This window comes from Suricata suricatta, chromosome 4 (assembly GCF_006229205.1).
Source record: "Suricata suricatta isolate VVHF042 chromosome 4, meerkat_22Aug2017_6uvM2_HiC, whole genome shotgun sequence".
NCBI classification, from domain to species: domain Eukaryota; kingdom Metazoa; phylum Chordata; class Mammalia; order Carnivora; family Herpestidae; genus Suricata; species Suricata suricatta.
In genome coordinates this window covers 66,430,769-66,452,157 of record NC_043703.1, presented here as the reverse complement: position 1 = coordinate 66,452,157, position 21,389 = coordinate 66,430,769, and the positions used below count along the sequence as shown (strand labels likewise).

Genomic DNA, 21,389 nt, shown 5'->3' with positions numbered 1-21,389 from the left:
GCACATGTACCCCAATGTTCATAGCAGCAATGTCAACAATAGCCAAAACATGGAAGGAGCCTAAATGTCCATCACCTGACAAATGGATCAAGAAGATGTGGTATATATTCACGATGGAGTACTACATGGCAATGAGAGGGAATGACATATGGCCCTTTGTAGGAAAGTGGATGGACCTTGAGGGTGTCATGCTGAGTGATGTAAGCCAGGCAGAGAAGGGCAGAAACCATGTTTGCACTCACAGGTCTAGCAGGAAAACAGGAGAGACCTAATGGAGAACCAGGGGAAGCAGAGGAGGGAGAGAGAGTTGGGGAGAGAGAGGGATGCAAAATCTGAGAATGAACTGAGGGTTGAAGGGGAAGGGGGAGGGGGGAAAAGAGGTGGTGGTGATGGTGGAGGGCACTTAAGGGGAAGAGCACTGGGTGTTGTATGGAAAACAATTTGACAATAAAATATTACGGAAAAAAATGAAAAAAAGTCATCCAGTAGTTTCTCTTTCAACTTACCTTGAGAAACTGCTCCATCCTTTTCATATTGTGCTTGGTTTTATTTCAGGCATCCTGACCCAACTATGTTTATTTTTGCCTTCACTGATTTATTCAAAAAGAAGCAATGAAGAAAATATTGCATGCCAGCCTTAAAAGTTTTTACATGTTCTGTGAACTCCCTCTGCACTGATAATACTCACAACACTGGGACTAGACCTTTCCCTTGGGCAGCCCAGAAGCTCAAATTCTTTTCTTTAGGTAAAATCAAATGACATTCTAAGATTTCAGCAACACTCTTTAAAAAAGATTCCTACTCTTCTTTATCTTTTATGGACATTTTTATATTTTTATTAGCTACTTAATAACACTGTTCACCAATTTACTTATTAATAATTGAGAACTTCATTCCTAGAAGCTCAAGTGAAGTTAATTGGCTCTACCGTCCTCATTAAGTTTTTGGAAGGCATGATGGACACAGAATCTTAAATCGCTGTGCCTTGACAATGACAAACATTTTCCACAAGGCCTTTCTATGTAGAAATTTAGATCAAAAGCAACAAAGTTTAAGGAGGCAGTGCACACTGATTATTGAACTAGCAATGAGACACAGAGAGACAGAGAGACGCACAGAAAGAGACTGAGAGAAAGAGAAGACTCTTCTTTAATTTTTAAAAAAAATGTTTATTCATTTATTTTTGAGAAAGAGAGAGAGAGAGAGGGAGAGAGAAAAAATGCATAACCGAAGGAGAGGCAGAGAGAGAAGGAGGCACAGAATCCAGAGCAAATTCCAGGCTCTGAGCTGTCAGCTCAGAACCCAACACAGGGCCCAAACTCACAAACCGCTAGATCATGACCCAAGTCAAAGTCGGACGCTTAACTGATTGAGCCACCCAGGTGCCCCTCTACTTTATAATTAAAATGCACACTAATAAATGTGGAAGGAATGGATAGAACTAAAATATCACCATTTTGCAACTCTTCATTTTAATAAGTGATTCCAGCAGGATCAGGGTAAACTATGGATGCCAAAACCATTGGCTGAAAGACTCATGTAAACTGAATGCCCACATGATCTCAAAGTTTTGCGATGCAGGTTATTTAAAAATTACAAATGGAAAATGTACCTTTACATTTGGTAATCATCGTCTTAACTAGCAGATCAGACAGCCTTACCAATAAGGAAACCTCTTGACTTCATTTGCTACCTGATGTGGTCTAATAAATATACAACATATTACCTATGCAGTTTTCTTGCTAAAAACATTTAGTCTATATCAAATTATAAAGAAACAGTTATACAAATTCAGAGTTAATTCTCTGAATAGAACATTCTAGAAGATACTTATCTGAACTCAAAAAGTCAGTGTCACAAAAGAAAGAGAGAGTGACAGAGGAACAGATAGAAAGAAAGAGAGAGATCAAAAGCAAATGTATAGTGTAAATCTTGACTGGATCCAAGATTTTAAAAATATATGAAAGATAATATTAAGACAATTGAAAACATTTAATTATAGGCTATATTATATAATAATTGAATTCTCAAGGGTAATTTATGGTATTTTAGGTAGAGTAGAAATATATATTTAATACAAAATTTTATATAATATATAACATAAATATAAAATTAAATATATGATATATAAACGCATATAACATATATAAATATATAACATAAAATTAAAAGTCTTTATTCATGAGTTGCTAATTCTTAAGTAACTAAATAGTTCAGCATAAAATATGTACTTATGTTTTACATATGTGTATGTAGACGCATAGATACATATGTATGAATATATCCACATACAAAGAAGAAAACAAAAATGTAAAATGCACACTCGTGAATCTAAGTGAAGAGGATATGGTATTCATATTCTATTTTTTCAACCTTTCTGTAGGTTTAATTCCTCAAAGTAAAAAGTGGGGGGAAAAAGACACAAGATATCAACTTTTGATCAAAAACATTATAATCAATTAAAACTTTCATAAAGATTATAAGTTGACTTTAAAAGAAGAAGCCTGGTCTCTACCGGCTCTGCCGCTTAATAGGTGTGTGATCTTAGGTCACTCAGCTTAGAAATAAATTTTTGTAATCTATAAGGTAAGGAGATGAAGCTCATAAAAAAAAAGACAAAGAAACCACGGGCATCCCAAAACCTGTGTTTTAAGATGTTCCTTTATGTACTATGGTATGAAAGGGAAAACGCTGAAATTATCACTCTCCTCTCCTCCCTCCCTTTCCTTTCTCAAATAAAATGTGCATCAAAGGAAACTGTGACTAGCTACCTTTCATTTTTTAATAAAGCGAGAATTCCACTACCCTCATCTTATGGTTGATGATTACCATGTGCAGCTCAGGAGATGCTGGAAGATTTCATGTGGAAAAACTAGAAAACTGTCACCTCTGATCATTTCTATTGTTGTATCACAATAGAGAATACGGGTTAAACTCAATTAACCATTTTCCCCATGTTCCAAAGAATGTTTTTTATTCTGCCGTGGCCAGCAGACCTTGATTTCTGTTGCTAGGAAACCTGGAAGGCTCTTTTTGTCCTCATGGAAACCATGCTTAATGCAATCACTTTGGCTGCTTATTTACTGGCTGTTTGGCTTAATGCCAACTCAAGGAAGGTTTACTTCAGACCTTTGCAAGGTAAACTAGGAGTGTCAAATTGTGCTAGTGTGGGGGCCTAGGACAGGCTGCCATAAAATATGCCAAAGTGGTATATGGATTATTCTGAGTTTAAGTTATTGAAGAAATAGCTAGTGCAGGAATACTCCAATTCTCCTTTGTCTTCAGAATGTAGGAAATAAAGCCTCCATGTGAAAGGTACCCTCTCTGCACCAGGAGGTAGAGAGATCCCTTATCATCCAAGATAGGGAAATTAGGGCGGAAAAAGCCTATATAAGTAAACCTTGTTGGTTTTACTAATCTGTTACCCTAGCCCAAATTCTATTTAGAATTCCTTACTAATTGAAGCTCCCAAACATAAGTTTTCTTTGCCATTTCCTCACAGATTTATGCTTCTTTGTCTAAAAAGTATAAAACCTGCCCACCTTGGTCACCTCTTAGGTCTCATAGTGTGTGCAAATTAGATTTTCTTCTCTTAATCTGACACATGGCACTTTCTCTCTAGACCAGTCAGAAGAATCTTGAAGGATAAAGGAAAATCTGTCCTCTTCAACGCTAGCCCAAGGAGGTTTGTGAAGGGTCTCAGGGCTTCTTGAAGGTGGGAGAGGGCAGCAAGACAAAGGGGCAATACTCCCTCCCTCCTCAAGAAAGACAATTCCATTTTGATCTGCTTTAATGATAGGCACCATTTGAAAATAATATAGCATTGGGAGGTAGGAAAGAATTAAACAAAACAAAAAACATTGAGGACCCCTGACCTAATCTACCACAAAAGATACACCGAAACTCAGAGAATTAACTTGCCCAAAGTTATGCAGCTCATAAACACCAAAGCTGTGGGTTAAGCTGGTTCTTCTGACTTTAAATCTTTCCATTACCCCACACTTCCTGTCCCTAGGATTGAGCAAGCAACATAACTACACATACAATAGCAATGTTTAAAGATACTATCAGAGTCATGAACAACGCTCTATGCCAATGGATTTAAGAAGTTTGACAAATGGATGATTTTCTGAACAGTGCTACTCAAATTGTAGTCAGCTGACTGGTCTGAAAACTATTTGTTACCAGTCTGACATGAAGTAAGTACAGAAATTGAGAATAAGTACTTAGAACCAGAGAAAGCATGTTTTATACTGCTGTGAAATCCAAGCATATGATTTTGTATTTTATAAAATATTGGTCTGCAATGAGTTAAGAAATTCTGTCCTAGAAAACTGTAACTTATAAAAACTGACTCAAGAAGAAATAGAAAATTTAAACAGAAAAATAAATTTTTAAACACATTTAAAATTTACAGCCATTTTAAAAAATGGATTAATGGATCAAAATCTATCCCCCTAAAAATCCTCCAGTCCATAATCATTTATATGCAAATTATCTCAAGCTTCCACTGAATGGATCATTTCTATTTCATATATACTCTCTCAGGGATCAGAACAACAGAGGAAGTAACTCAATTCATTTAATGAAGCCAGTATAATCTCATATCTAAACAAGAGAAGGACAGTACAGGAAAAACAAACAATATTCTAAAATCCAATCTTTCTCATGAGCTTAAACACAAAAATAAAAAATGGATCCATGTGTATATTATGGTAAGTATTAAATTTGGATATTCTATTAATATGTCACAATATTGGTAGCTTAGAGGGAGAAGTAACAAATCACTAATAGATAAAGAAAACCGAGGACAGAAAACAGGCAAATATTCATGAAAAGAGAAAAATTACTGGCCAACAAGGAAAAAAAGGCACATTTTAAAAGGTATCTTTTAAGTCTGTCATAAATGCCAATAGGAAATAAAACAAAAACATACTCTTTAAAATCAGGAATGAGAAAATTTTCCAGCTATCATTGTTTCTATTCTGCTGGTGCATATTGGAGGTGGAGGAGACAGTTATACTGATTAGAAAGATAGGACAAAACTTTCATCATTGGCATTACTGTCCACATGGAAAAGCCTAGTACTTATGCAAATTATTAGAACAAATAAGGAACTTTGGATTTTATTAAGATACTACATATAATATAAAAATATTCTTTGTATGAGGATGAAAAAGCAACAAGTAGTCAAATAATATAATTTTAGAAGATATAACTTATATTAGTAACTAAATTGATAAGCTGTCTAGAAACAAATCTAATAAATATGGATGATATTTTTTAAAAATGTATAAAAGTTCACTGGAAAACATAAAAGACCTCACTGTTGGAGAGCTACATTGTCTTCATGAATGGAACCACTCTTTATTATAAAGGTGTCAATTCTCCCCAAATTAATTCATGAATTCAATATAATTGAAGTTACCTTGTCACCATGAATTTTTGAGGATCTGGACAAGCTGATTCTGAAATCTTATGGTAAAGTAAAAGGCCAACAGAAGCCAATAAACTCTACAAGAAAGAAGAGGGGGAGGAGAATGGGGTGGAGGAAAAGATAAATTATTTATAATTTATTTAATAAATTTTATTTTAATTTATTAAACTTATTTATTGATAAAACTATTGCAATTTTAAAATTATAGAAAAATGGAACAATTGAAACATCAAGAAATAGACCCACAAATGTAAGGAAATTTGTAATATCAGTGATATTATACATTAGTGGGGAAAGAGTACACTTTTCAAAGAATCATATGATATAATTGATTATTCATATGGAAAGATAAAATTAAGCTCTATTCATTTTATTTACAAATTCACATTCCCAGATGGTGTGAGGGCTGAAATTTCACACACACACACACACACACACACACACACACACAATTTAGAATGAAGCATGGAAAAATCTTCAGAATATAGAACTGAAGAAGCATTTTCTTAAAAAATTGCAAAATACTAATAATATATAGAGAAAGGGTCAATAAACTTAACTACATTAAAAAGTAAATTTTAACTACATTAAAAATTAAAATTTACTATAAACTAAGTAAAAAAGGAAGTCATAGACTGGGAAAATCCATGGGTACCTCATATAAATCCTAAACTCTACAAAGAATCCCTACAATAACACAGTAAAAATATAAGCAAAGCATTTGAACGGGCAATTTATAAATGAGGTGCCTGGGTGGCTCAGTTGGTTAAGCATCTGACGTTAGCTCAGGTCATGACCTTGTGGTTCATGAGTTCAAGCCCCACATCCAGCTCTCTGCTCTCAGTGCAGAGCCCACTTCATATTCTCTGTCTCCCTTGCTCTCTGCCCCTCCCCAACTTATGGTCTGTCTCTCTCAAAATAAATAAACTTAAAAAAAAAAAAGCAAGAAACACAAACAGACCATGGCATATGAAAAAATGCTCAATTTCACTGGGTATCTGGGAATTGAAAAATAAAAAAGTGAAGTACCATTTGAAACCATCAGGTCAGCAAAAAGTAATCTGTTGACACCAAGTTTTGGTGTAATGTTACACATTATGTGGGATTATAAATTAGTGCAACCTTCTCAGGGAGCAATTTGCCAATATTTGGCAAAGTTTAAATTAGTATGGGTCAGCAATAGTATCTGAAATAGTACCTGTAAATACTAGACAGGAGTGCTAAGATGAATGTAGAAGCACGTTGATTATATTCTTTGCATTAAAAATAATGGGAGAAAACGTCTGCGCTTGAATAGATTAGATTTTTATTTTATTTTATTTTATAATGTTTTTAATGTTTATTTATTTTTGAGAGACAGAGCATGAACGGGGGAGGGGCAGAGAGAGAGAGAGGTAGACACAGAATCCGAAGCAGCCTCTAGGCTCTGAGCTGTCAACCCAGAGCCTGATGTAGGGCTCAAACGCACAAACCCACGAACCATGAGATCATGACCTGAGCTGAAGTCAGATGCTCAATGGACTGAGTCAACCTAGGTGCCCTAAAGATTAGATTTTTAAAGGACTGCTTCAGATTCTATGTCTCCCTCTCTCTCTGATCCTCCCCTGCTCATGCTCTCTGTCTCTCAAAAATAAATTAAAAACATTTAAAAAAATTTAAAGGACTCTTTATTTTGAGAGAGAGAGAGAGAGCTTAAGGGGAGGGGCCAAGGGAGAAGGAGAGAATCTTAAGCAGGCCTCATGCCCAGCATGGAGCCCAACATCAGCCTCCATCTCTTGACCATGAGACAATGACCAGAGCCAAAATCAAGAGTCGGACACATAACCAACTGAGCCACCCAGGCACCCAAAAGAATTTATTTAAAGGAATATTAAACAATCTTAAAGCTAGATTTAGCAATATTCACACTGATATATTTCAAAAACATTGGTTTGAATACAAAAAGTAAATTGAAAACAGACATGTAAAATATATCATTCATGTAGATTTAAAAAGCTATGCAAGATCATATATATTTATGAATAGGAATACATAGTAAAAGTCCTAAAAATCACATGGGAATGATCTGTGCCAACTTTAGAAGGTACCCCCTCTGAGGAAGGGGAGGTGAAGGTGGGGTTTACTCTATCTTTAAAGTTTCATTTCTTTAAAAACAAGAGCAATGAATAAACAAGGAGTGTTTGTAATAACAATGACACCTACACATCTTGGCGAAGAATACGTAAGTGCCACCTTATTTGTTGTACTTTGGATTGTTAAGATGAAAAATCACTCATTTGATTTTGTTTTTTTAAAAAGAAGAGACAAGAATCAAAGAAGCATTCACACTCCAGAACACAGCACGCCCTCGCGAGTCAGTCCTCCGCCTGCAGCACACTACTGACACTGCTGGCAGGGGACATGGCCAAGCGGGGCCACGGGCTGGCAACTGGTGGGAAGCCACTCTGCCTTCACCTTACAACAGTGACTGACCAAAGGCCAGCCTGGGCCACTAGGAGACATTTTAGGTCATCCCAGTACTGGGGCTTTAGTGGCTTAGAAAACCCAGGGGTTGGGGCCCTGGGGTGGCTCAATTAGTTAAGCACCCAACTCGGTTCAGCTCAGGTCATGATCTCATGGTTTTGTGAGTTTGAGCCCCACATCAGGCTCTGTGCTGACAAATGAGAGCACAGAATCCTTCTGATTCTGTGTCTCCCTCTCTCTTTGCCCCACTCCCACTTGCTCTGTCTCTGTCTCTCTCAGAATAAATAAACTTAAAGAAAAAAAAAGAAAAGAAAATCCAGGTGTTTTGTTTGCTTGATTTTGTTTTGTTTTTGCTTCTCTTCTCCTGCAGGTCAGGATAAAAGCAGGGAGGAAGGTGAACAGCATGCCCTTCACAGAGCCGTCAAGGAGCAGCACCTTCTGGAGGGTGCTGCTGAGCCTTCTTGCATTTGCTCCCGGCAGCGGGGGCTCCATCCATCTCCTCTCTCGGGAGCCCTGGAAGCCTGGGAGCCTGATCCAGTGTGAATGAAAGGATGTAGTGGTCATGAACAGATTCGTGTCCAGGTATCACTGCACACAGGGAGTTCTAAGAAAGAAAACACTCTGTTTCGGCCTCACCCATTGACCTCTGTGGGTGAGTGGTGAATCAGCAACATCTGAATGCTTGGACGGATGGCTTTGTAACCTGGGGGAGAGCTGCTGCTTCTAAATATAATAGACATGGCTTTCCTGCCTCAGTTCGGGGTATCCATTTTCCACCACATAATCTTCCTATTGTCCACACTGATTCCTGTTTGGTTTGGCAGGGTGAGCTGCTGGCTGAATTCTCCATACTCCACTGTGCAGGGGTTACTGAAATAACAACCAGCTCTCCCTCACTCTTGGAACAGGAGCCAAGACCCACACAAATTGTGAAATTTGTTTCTGGTTACCAGGAAAACTTAAAGAAATCCCAATGAAGCAAAAAGGTCGACAAAATTCTTTCCAACATTCGAACAAAAAAGGTATTTTCTGGGTCTTAGATTTATGGAAGTCAATGCTCCAGCTCCCAGCCAGACTTTCAAACCTCCTATTCTTTGCACTACATTATTTAAACACACTGTAAATACCCTTCGTTGCTCTAATAGCAGCTCCATATTGTGCAAGACGGCCACGGTCTGAAGACCTTGTTGAATCTGAGAGGCACAAGTTCCGTTTCTGGCACACCAGCTTGAATTAGGACTGTGCTAAGAGTGCCAATGAAGTCCACTTTTTGTCGGCTAGACAAACAGGTCATTGATTTGCAAAGACTTTGACTCCCTTCCCAGAGTAAAATGCAGTCCTTTATACGCAGCAGCCTTAGAATAAAAGCTTCTTAACGGACTTGATCAGTGTCCTGAACTTGAGGGTATAGGAAAGTCCTTCTGGTAACTTGGAGATGGAGGAAAGATGGAAAAACTGTACCTGGAAAAAAAGGCCCCTGGGGGTTCCTGCCATGGTATTTTCTAACTTGTGTACTGAGTGAAGGTTTATATTGTTTATTGAAAATATTATCTCCTATGACGACACCCCAAGTCTGAGAAAAAAGAAAAACGCAAAAGAAATGAAAGAGAAAACCGGATATAAGAAGCCTCCTGGATAAAACTTATAAAACCCATGAGCATCCATCAAACAGCCAGCTGAGTAAATATTATGCACCAAGTCCTGTGCTAGGTTCTCAGAGGATGAATATGAATAAGACACATGTCTTGCCTTTAAAGAGTTTGGGGGAGGCAGGCGAAATTGGAAGAGGGACAAAGGGATGATCTAATTGTGTATGTGCTCTCATTGCAGTGGGTTTAACCAGGACTGGGAACCTCTTCCTCCCTACAGACGCTGTATCTGTTCTGTCCTGCTTACACATACACGCCTCCGTCAGTCACATCTGGACCACTGGGTTCTGGCACTTTTCTCGATCATGACAAGTAGGGATATTCCTTCCACTTCCTTTCTGAAACAACTTTTTTGAAGGAATGTTAACATGGAAGTACTGGGCTGTTAATGGCACAGTTCTTTCTATTCTTAATAGCCCTTCCCATCTAGGGGGTCCTGTCAGGGCTTCTCCTACCAAACAAAAAGTCACCCTTCCTTAAGTGTAAGGACGCAGGTCTGAAACTGACTCCATGAGACAATAGAAGGGCACACATTGCCCAAGGCAGGAGGGACCACCCTTGTAACACCCAATCAGGAAAGGCCAGCTAACACCTTTAACGTTTCTAAGGGCAGGCCTAAAGATGGAGGCTAAGACTAGTCACGCCCTGCGTGAGGGTCCTAGGCCCACTCTGTGATTGGTCAATACTCTAAATGTTGTGATTGGGTCCCGCCCAAAGTAACAAATACTCTAGGCAATGTGAATGGTTAAACCTGCTGTCAATAATATTGTAAATATTGTATAATAATAATTGGGTCACTGTACCTGTGTCACAATTTCCTGTAACTCTTCCTTCCCAAACTCTTTTTTTTTAATTTTTTAAAAATGTTTTATTTATTTTTGATACAGAGAGAGACAGAACATGAGAGGGGGAGGGGCAGAGAGAGAAGGAGACACAGAACTGGAAGCAGGCTCCAAGCTCTGAGCTAGCTGTCAGCACAGAGCTTGACGCGGGACTCGAACCCACGAACGTGAGATCTGACCTGAGCCGAAGTCGGAGGCCTAACCGACTGAGCCACCCAGGCGCCCCTCTTCCCAAACTCTTAAAAGCCCTACCCTGCTTTTGTTCGGGGCTCTCAGCATGTATCCACCACGCCGGTAAAATCTGTGAGCCCGAGTTTAGGCCCTGGCAAGCCTAAGCCCATAATAAAGCCCTTTGCTTTTGCATGTGTGACTCGGTCTCCCTGGCAGTCTCTGGTTTTGGGGGGCGATATTAAAATCTGGGTATAACATAAGACACTCGGCTCTCCTTTGGCAGAAAATTGCAAAAAAAAAATAGTATGTACAAATATATTATGTAAATAATATCTTCCTATGTGCATTCTTGTTCAGTGCACAACCTAAATGGCCAGCCATGGTGATCCAACACTATAAGATTGGAAATGAGTTGGGTCAGGGGAAAGTCAAGCATAGATTCCCCTATAACATCTACTCTCTGCATCATCCAAGTCTTGATACAGAGGCCAGAGCATTCTTCAAGACATTTTCAGAGTGTTACTTTAGGGATTCCGTTTTCTTTCCTCCTAACTAGCTCTTCTTCTGGAAATATACCATACACCCTGGCCATCAGACAAACCTGTACTGACTTAATTAAACTATCTCTTTCAAATTCTGTCTCGAAAAGCTCCTGGGGCTGGGATGTCCCCAAACTGGGGGCTAGACTTTTGAGAGCGCATGAAAGATCCAAAAGAGTACTAATTTCAGGGGTATTTACTCAAATAAAGCAGTTTGTAAATAGCCTAAAACTTTTCTTCTGTTAATTTTCTCCTGTAGATCAGAAAGAACTCTTCTGAGCAACTTGTAAGTTCAAGTTGAGGTATTAAGTATGAGTCTGAATGGGTCCCTTCTGTTTTCCTCAGAACTGCACTGAAGAGAATGGACTCTGCTAGATACTGGTGTGCATTGGGGCTGGATGGTAGGTACAAAGATGAATGGAAATGGTCCCTGCCCTCAAGTAGCAAATAGGAATAAGGATGCTTCGCATTTAGAGCTTCCCAATTATTTTCACATATATCAACACCCACAACAGCTTTGAGAGAAACGTAGATAGTATTATGCATTTTTTATAGGTAAAGAGGAGAGGGCTCAGAGAGGATCAGTCCAAGATAACACCAATAGTATGAGTTGAAGTGGGACTAGCAACTGAATCCTCTGCTCCTAGTCATATCTTTCCCAGCAGGAGCAGGCAATCTCCACAGTTCAGAGAGGACAAAAGTGTACTTAGTTTACACAACAACAGTGTAAACAAAGAGTTGTGAGCCCAGAGGAAGAGGGAGATGATGCCCTGAGGGTAAGGTGAGGTGGGTGGGGTAGGAGATAAGGAAGCTGAAGGTAGCATGGGTGGGGTTTTAATTGGCAAGTCCCAGTGAAAGGAGAATGGGGTGAGGAATGGTCAGAGCACAGCCATTTGGAGAAGGGAGAACTTCAGGCCCCTTGAGAGATGGTCAAGTGTGGCTGGTCTGAAGGGTACTCAGGGCAGAGAGACTTTGGAGCAAGAGTAAGGTAAGGATGGTGGTCCCCGTCCCAGTTGCTGAGAGACCATGAGTGTGATAGGCACGGGAGCCTCTGGGGCTTGAAGGAATTGGCAGAAGGGACAGAAAAGGAGGCAGAGATATTCCCAGATACTATCCAGGCCAAAGGAAGAGGTGGGGGTCTCAATAGGGTAGTGACAGTGGGACCAGAAAGCAGGGAGAAGTATGGATAATGAGACATTCACCTTCTCTCTATTTTTGGAGATTCAGCTGAGGACTTCTAAATGTTCACATATATATGCTTTAAGCGGTTGCATTCGTTTGCACAAGTAGAATCCTATTTGTCAGAGTCCCCTTTCTGGAAACCAATAACATTTTTTTAAAAAAATTAAGCAGATGCAGGGCAGAGACACTCTGGCAGAAGAAACTGTTTGGGTGCCTGGAGGTCTAGCTTCCAAAGGTGCTCTCAGGCTTAGCCTGACAATAGAGTCTCAGGTGGTATTCAAATACCACCTAAATGCACATGATCTCTGTGAGCACATTGTCTCTGTTTTATTTTGTGACAATATTGAACTCAGATTCTTTTGTACTGTCCATGACCAACCCTAGCCAAATATTGCTCTGTAAAAATTTCAGAATCAGGACTCAAAAAGATGCCTGGTCCCACTGAGACAAGTTCACCTTACATGCGTTTTCCGCCAGCCAGCCGGTCACACTTTTATAGGTTGGGGATGCAGCAGCGACCAATAGAGTCAATCTCTGAGCTTGACTTTGTAAACTCGTGGGAAGGCCCACAACAAATACAGGTTCACAAATATATATTAGATATAATTAAGTCATATGAAGAAAGGTAGTATGATTGAAAGCAAAGGAGGCAAGGCAGTCTGTTGTTTGAACTATGGCCTGAAAGGCAAGAAGGACTAAGTGCCATGTAGATCTGGGAGGTATTAGTTTTAAACAGCAGGGCGAACACGTGCCAAGCCAATGAACCTGGAATCGCTCAGTGTGTTGGAGGGTCAAAGACAAGGTCCGTGTGGCTGGGGAGTGGGGAATGAGTGGGAAAAGTAGAGAAGATGGGGTTCTCCCTTGGCAAGGGGAGATCAATAGGTCTTATGTCTGGTGGGCAATGCATGTGATTTCATTCTGACTATTTTTAGAAGCTGTCAGGGGAGTAAAATGGTCTGGTTTGCACTGTTAAAAGGCTCACCCAGGCTGGTGCATGAAAATGAACTTTAAAGGAACAAGAGGGAGAAAAGAATAAAGAACAAGAGCGGAAGGAGAGAGGCCAATTAGGCAAAAGAGGATGCTGTGGGGCTACAGCTGAGTCAGTTAGGGAGTAGGCTTTGACGGAGTTGGAGATATTTTGGAGGTAGAGTCAACAGAACTCAGTAGATTTGAGTGGGATGTTATACAGCAACAGTAATCCACAAGAAGCCCTATATTTTGATCTTAAACAATTTGGTGGACAGTTGTACCATTTACAGAGCAGGAAAAGCTCTGGATGGGAGTTGATGTGGCCTAGGGCATGGGTTGGGAAGGTGGATAAGAATCAGCAGCTCTGCTCTGACTTTTAACTAGTAGAGATTTAAGAAGAAATACATGCAGAGTGGGCAGTTTGAGGCTGAGGTTCAGAGTGAAAGTGAAGAGGAGATACTGATTTTTAAACTTAAATGATCAATCATTAGCATCTTTGAGTGCTTACAGTGTACTGGGAACCACTGGAAGAAAAATATTTTCCATTGTCCGCAAACGGCTTCTCCCTGAGACCTCTCTGAATAGTACAGAGCGAAGGCTTTGCCTGTGGGCAGGAGAATGAGATGAACACCCACCTGTTTCTGAGAAGCGATTTTCCAAGGTAACCATCTGGCATCCTCTGCAGAAAGCCAGGTCTTTGGCACCAGCTTGTCTTTAAAACAACAACACAATTAGGCTTCTGTGAAGCATGGTGCTGTGTAAATCCACCGTGTTAGAGATATCATCTCGACACCTAGGTACCATTCCAACAGCATCACACTGCACCCAAACAAAGAGACCTTTATGTTTTGTGTTCCGATGAAAATAGCTATGTGGGAAAACAAATTTCTCCTGGGTTGTAAGTACTATTCAGACCAATTAATACTGTCTATCTATAGTATCTTCAAGTGTTAAATTTCTTTGAAACAACTCTTGATGCTGCCGGTCCTTAAATGGATCAGCTTAATGTTAACAATGTAGTACCGACATTATTTGTATTATTTATGTTGTGTTGTATTGTTTAATATTTTCTTACTCTGCAGAGGCAGCTATCCCAAGCATATTAAAGACACATTTCTTGCTAGAAAGAAAGAAGAAAGAAAGAAAGAAAGAAAGAAAGAAAGAAAGAAAGAAAGAAAGAAAGAAAGAAAGAAAGAAAAAGGAAGAAAGGAAAAAAGGAAGAAAGAATCTCTAAGGCCAAATCGATAGGGACTGGAGACCGAAGGTGATTTTAGTAGTCAGCGAGAAAAAGATACTAAACAAATACAACTTAATGCTTTTTCTCCCACGCATTTATCATTGTTGGGTTACCAATCTTAGAAATCTAGACTAGGAGAGTTTTGAGAATTGTTAATTTATCTACCAATCCATCCATTCATTAATTTACCACAAAAGGAATATTTTCAGTGATACACTTGTCAAGGAAAGAGATATGGTATCTACCCTTAAATTAGTTCATGCTTTAGTAATTTAATAAGCAATTTCCTGGATACTATTAAGTAATAAGATATGTAACTAAAGGAATTTCTTAATTGAATTATAATGATGCTACCCAGGGAAAGTACAAAGTAGAGTGAGAGTACTTAACAAAGCACCCCACCTGGGTGGGGCAAGAGGCAGGTCAGGAAAGGTTTTTTTGAAGAAATGGTGTTTCATTTGAGACCTGAATGATGAGTACAAGTGAACCAGGAAAAGGAGTAAGAGGAAGTAGTCCTAAAGAACTGCAGGTCTCAATGTGGAAATAGGACACATCCTTTTAAGTACCGCACTATGACCTGACCTTATCCATGCCATTAGCATAGTTTCAAATGGAACCACAGACAGAGTCTTTTTATTCTTTGTTTACTTCATTTTTGTTTTTGTTTGTTTGTTTTGTTTTGCTTTCATTTTTCTACTGAGGCAACCTGGAATGAGCTCCTTGCTCATAACCTAGTTGTGTGACCGTGGGTTGATACACTAGCACTACACAGTTGTAAAGATTCAATGAGATGACAGTGCCTAGCACAGTGACCAGTGCATTTTAGGTGTTGAGTAGGTTTGGTTCTCCTCTTTGCACATAAGCAATCAGCGTCCACACAATGCCCGTAAACTACATAGCAGAAGGATGACATCAGAAAATACTTAGTAGATGAAGAGGAACTTTATTTAGTCTTGAATTGATGACAGGTTTTCAAAGTGTCAGTGATGCAGGAAATTGAAAGGAAAGGAGGTGTGGAGAGCCATTATATTATTATGAAAGTTTCGGGAACAGGATGGTATGGACAGGGAAAATTCCAGTTAAGCCACAATGCAAGATAAATGGAGGGACGAGTGAGGAATGAGACTGCATAAGTATGTTGGAGCCAGATTATTTTCAACTCTGAATGATAAGCTAAAGAATGTTTATTTTATCTTACAAGCAATAGAGAGTCATTTAAGGCTTTGAATAAGAAGAAAGAATTGAATTAGACAATAGTGCCAACTGGATAGGGGAAAAGAGAGTTTGGAAGCATTGAGAATATTTAGCAGATTTTATCTGGGCATGACTTTGGGTGAGTGTAGCAAGAAGGAACAGGTGGGAAGAGGTAATAAACTAAGAGCTGACTGTATCTAGTAATGGGGGTTGTGTGAGAGCTGAGAGAGAGGAAAGACTTATCTATAAATCTACGGGTGGAGCCTAAGTGGAACAGTTAATGCCAGTGGGGAGTCAGCAAGAGCCGCCGCTTTTAGAGTTTCCCATTTCCCAACTCCCCAGAAAGAATTGAAGTATGATTCAGCTTTAGAAATCTTATCCTAAAGAGTTAGGGAATGTTGGGAAGAAAATGCTCACAGCCTGCTGAAATAAAGAGCTAGAATTTGGCCAATCCATTTAGGTTATCCAAAAAGATTACTTTGGCAATCATCCACATAAGGTTAATGGTTAAAACTATAGAAATCCATGAGATCAGAGCCTTGGGTGCTAACACTGAGATGATAGGAGGCATCCATAAAATGGAGAAGCAGTAATCTGGGAACTAGAAGACCATTTAAAGATTGCACTGTTATGAAAACAATGAGAATTTTTTAAAAAGAGTTTGAGATTGGGTATTTGGGTGGCTCAGTCGGTTGAGCATCTGACTCTTGATTTGGGCCCAGGTCATGATCTCATGGTTCATGAGACTGAGTCCCAAGTCGAGCTCCACACTTATAGCATGGAGTCTGCTTGAGATTCTGTCTCCCTCTCTCTGCCCTTTCCCCACTCATGTTCTCCCTCTCTCACTCTCTCTCTCTCTCTATCAAAATAAATAAACTTAAAAAAATAATTTGAGGTGGCATAATGATGCTGCTGTTTTGAGAATGTCAAATGCTTCATGGAAATTAACAAAAGAGAAGTTAACGAAGAGCCATGAGATAAGGAATACAAAACATAAAAATATTGGTGCCTTCCATGAAAATAGGACCGGGGTTAGCTAGAAGGTGAGGTTAGGCATTAAACAAATGTATATGTATGTGCACATATGTGTGTGTGTGTAGTGTATGTGCACATACACTATCCCTGGAAAGATATACACATCCACAAACGGTTGCCTTTAAGAAGGGGAACTAGATATTAATGGGACAAGGATGGGAGGAAGGCTTACTCTTTGTTTCTTTATACCCTTGTGGTTTTGGATTTTGTACAATGTCATATACCTTAATTCTAGTACAAAGAAATAAAATTATATTTTTAGAAATTGGTTAATGATGAGGAAAGGGAAGAAGTGAGTGCTGACTCTGCTTTCAAAAAGTTTGACTGTTCAATCAAGTACAGTGAGATGCTATATTTGCTAATTTTAATTAGTAGACATAGAAGAAGCATCTGATGGGGAAGTGGTACATACAAGGCAAAAGAGGTGACAGGAGAAGAAGCAATATTCTGACAAATCAGGTCACACTCTGTTTAAAATCACCAGTGAAATGACAAAACTCCGAAAGAAGCATCTTTTCCTCAGAGATGAGCAAGAAGGAGAAGACAGGTGAGCAAAGATAAAGAGATCCTTGCAGACGAGAGATTGTCAAGGGACATTTCTGACTCATGATAAAGTCATGGATCATGGATGAAGTCAATGGATCACAAACCCTTAGGCCATTGTCCTCTCTATAGAGGAGAGAATTCATCTGTGAGACTGATAGGTTGTGCTGGGGCAGAAGAAAAGTCACAAATACTTGTTATGATCTTGTATTAGTTTCCTATTGTTGCATAATAAGTCACTACAAATTTTGCAACTTAATATGGTGCCCATTCCTTATCTCACTGTTCTGATGGTCAAAAGTCTGGACAGGCTCAACTGGACTCTCAGCTTAGGTTTTTATAAAGCCAAATCAAGGTGTCAGCCAGGTTGGGTTCTTATCTTGAGGCTCCAAGAAATAACTGCTTCTAAGTATATTTGGTTATTGGAAGCATTCAGTTCCTTGCAGCTGTAGGACTGAGGTTCCCATTTCTTTGTTGGCTGCCAGAGAGGCCTCTCTCTGATCTTTGTATGTGCTCCCCTCCATCTTCAAAGTCAGCAGTGGGTCATCAAATCCTTTTTGCATTTGGAATCTCTTTGACTTCCTCCTCTGCTGCCAGCCAAAGAAAACTCTCTGGTTTGAAAGGGCTCAGTTGATTAAGTAACTGATTCATAGCCTTCATTACATCTGCAAAACCCCTTTACAATCTGCATAACAAAATCACAGGAATAATACCAAGGGGTGGAAATCATGGGAGACATCTTAGAATCCTACCTATCATCAGAAAACCCTTTTGTGCTTACAGAGAACCAAGCACTGTGTTAAATTCTGGGCATTACCTTGAAGAAACCCCATGAGAGTATGGCTCTTACAGAGTTTATCTTCTGGGAAAAGAGATAAGACAATGAATATGTAAAAGTAAAATAAGGTAATTCAGACAAGCATATGTTCTTTTAAGAAAATCAAGCATGGTGTTTTAATAGAGAAAAACTGGGGGTGTGAGGCCTTCTATTTGAGATCAGGGAAGGCCTCTCTAAAATGGCAGCATTTGAGTTGACCTTTGAATGGTGTAAGGAACTATTGTTCATGGGAAGAGCAAAGGAGATGGTTTCCAGGGAGTTGGGACAACAACATTTTTAAGGGAGGAAGAAAGTTGGCATATGTAATAAGGAACAGAAAAGGGGTTGATATGGCTGGATTGAGTATTCCAGTTGTCAGAATATTCTAAAATGACCTTCTCCAAAAAGCATTAACCATCCACTGACAGATTTTATACCTGCCTTGACTTCACTTCATTATTAAGCATATTTCTGTAGAAGTAAGACAGGTCATCCTTAAAAACCTATCAGTTAACTCTAAGAACACATATTTATTGAGCACTTTGTATATGCCAGTCATTATTCCAGTTTTAGGAATAAATGAGTGAACAAAACAAACAACTGTCATTTTGACAGTTACATTGTGCCACTTACATTCTAGTGGGAGTGACACAAGAAACAAAACAAAACAAATACAGAGAGACTGTAAGAAGTGTGAAGGAGAAAAAATAACATTAGAAAAAAGCATGGCAAGTCTTTCCCACCCATCTCTCCACTAATTCCACTATTCATACATCCATTCATATATGCAGATCCATTGTACACTGATGGATTGTAGGTCACACATTGTGGATATAAATTTAATAAATGATAAGACTTCTTTCAGCTATGACAGAGTTACTACTATCAAATTTGTTAACTTGACATACCATAAAACTGGAAAAAATATATATAAAGGTTTCACCCTGGAACCTCAGGCAATCTTTAAGAAAAGAAAACATGAGGTGAGCCTCCTATTTGTCCTAGCTTCCTCCTGGGGGCATGTTGTGGACCGCAGCACAGGGAGATGGAGCCCAAGCAGACCACAGTGATTTTGGTGAGCTGTGGAGACTAACAGGCATGAGCAGGATTGCTAAAACATCTGGGACATTCAGGGCAGGATCCTGGAAAGGGGCGATCTGACCAAAGAACAGCCCTAAAAATCTGGGTACATGTTTTTGGTGAACCTTGGCTGCAAGTTAGCCTATGCATTCAGAAGAAAAAATTTGTGAGTCCTGAAAGAGAATGATTGCTTTAAGGCTGAGAGCAGAACAGGAAACAGAAATTACATAACACTAGAAGAAAGAATTCTGACCCAGTTAGAATGGCAGACATCTCTGAGAACCTTGGATATTCAGTTAAGATTCCAAAAGCACCACACCCTACGAGCAAAGACCATACCCCAGATAAGAGCCATACCCTAGGACTAATGACAAAACTGGCCCATACAAGCCCTGACAAAGAACTAAAACACATTTCACAGCACAGAGACGATTCCAAGTAATTTAACTGTTTCCCAGACAAAATGTGACTTTCTCTAATGAAAGACGCTGTAAGTCAGATTTTCTACAATGTATTATCCACAATGTTAATGCTGAATGTACACTTGATTAATTAATATACGTGATTTTTAAAAAAATGTGGCATAAAAACCAAGAAAAAAGATAACCAAGACAAACTCAGACTACTCAGATGTTGGAATTAGATAAAGGACATTAAGCAAGAGAATATAAATATGCTCAAGAATTTAATGGAAAATGTGGAACTTGTGAGTTAACGTGAGGAATTACAGCAGATAAGTAAACCTGTAAAAAACAGAAATACTAGAACAGAAAAATGTAACATATGAAATAAAAAAATCTGCTGGGTGGGGTTCAAAATAGATTGTAGAAGGCAGAAGAAAGGGTCTATGAGGACAAATCCGTGGAAATTACCCAATCCAAAAAAGAAAAAAAATTTTAAAAATGAGCAGAACCTCAGAGACCTATGAAAACACATCAAGCTTTCTAACATATCTGTAATAGAATTTCTCAAAAAAGGGAAGAGTGGGAAAATGGAGCAGGGGGAAAAACAAAGGAAGAATAGAAAAAATGTTTCCAAATTTAGTGAAGAATGTCAACCTACAGATTCAAAAACTCATTGACATGTAAAGAGAATAAGCAAAGAAAATGACACCAAGATACCTAAAAGGAAACAATGATAGGAACTGATGGCTGGCTTCTTGTCAGAAACAATACTGGCCAGAGATAATGAAATTACATCTAAGTGCTAAAATAAAAATAAATGTCAATCTAGAATTCTAGTCCTAGTAAAGATACGCTGTAAAAATGAAGGTAGGGGTGCCTACTGGGTGACTCAATTGATTAAGCATCCAACTTTGGCTCAGGTCATGATCTCATGGTTCATGGACTCAAGCCCTACATCAGGCTCAGTGCTGAAAGCTCAGAGCCTGGAGCCTGCCTCAGATTCTGTGTCTCCTTTCTCTCTTCCCCTTCTCTAATCTCTCTCTCTCAAAAATATGTAAACATTAAATTTTTTTAAAAAATAATAAAAATAAAAGTGAAGGTAAAATAAAGATATTCAGATAAATAAAAGCTGAGTGCATGTTACCAACAGATCTGCCTACAAGAAATACTAACAGAAGTTCTTCCACACACAGAAAATGATGCCAGGTTGAAACTTGTATCCTAAGGGCTGGATAAGGAGAATTGAAAATGACAAGTATATAGGTAAATATAAAAGGCTTTCTTTTATTATCTCTTAATTTCTTCTAAAAATGACTGTTAAAAACAAAAATGGTAACATTTCAAATTAAATTATCATATATAGAGAGCTATTACTCATATAACTCAAGGGATAGAGTAGATAAATTTAAATATAGTGTTCTAAGTAAAGTAGTATAATATTGATTTTGCTTTCAATTTCAGAGATAACGTTCATTTTATTTTTGAAAAATTAGGCTACATTACCATAATTTAAGAATGTTTAAAATATCTAGCTGAAATTATAGGTATAGATAAAAAGCTAGCAAAGATTAAAAGGATGCAATAAAAAAATTATCTTTCAAAAAATGCCATCAACTATTGAAGAGCAAAAACCAAACCAAAACAAAAATAAACAAAATGAAATGCAAAAAAACCAAATGGGACAAATATAAAATAAATAATAAGACAGACCTTGGCACAAAAATAGACACATGGACCAATGGAATAGAATAGAGAACCCAGGACTGGGCCCACAAATGTACAGCCAATTAATTTTTGACAAAGCAGGAAAGAGTATCCGATGGAAAA

General features: G+C 38.7%; 2 long non-coding RNA genes across 4 annotated transcripts in view; one reads left to right on the top strand and one right to left on the bottom strand.

Annotated features, from left to right (window-relative positions):
* LOC115289570 overlaps positions 1-14,066 on the bottom strand; it is a 47,582-nt gene extending 33,516 nt beyond the window's left edge. Inside the window, exons 1-2 of the long non-coding RNA XR_003907687.1 lie at positions 13,888-14,066; positions 5,429-5,514 (exon numbers count right to left, since the gene is read on the bottom strand). This is a non-coding gene — a long non-coding RNA (uncharacterized LOC115289570). The remainder of the gene's footprint in view (positions 1-5,428; positions 5,515-13,887) is intronic.
* Positions 3,050-20,838, top strand: LOC115289569. Of its 3 annotated transcripts, none has more exons than XR_003907686.1 (8): positions 3,050-3,138; positions 3,623-3,685; positions 8,271-8,482; positions 11,447-11,502; positions 14,335-14,516; positions 17,203-17,265; positions 18,045-18,167; positions 20,756-20,838. It is a non-coding gene; the product is annotated as an uncharacterized LOC115289569 (long non-coding RNA). The 3 variants fall into 3 exon arrangements; XR_003907685.1 differs by having other exon boundaries at positions 17,094-17,265; XR_003907684.1 differs by having other exon boundaries at positions 17,091-17,265.
* Positions 20,839-21,389: the final 551 nt, after the last annotated feature.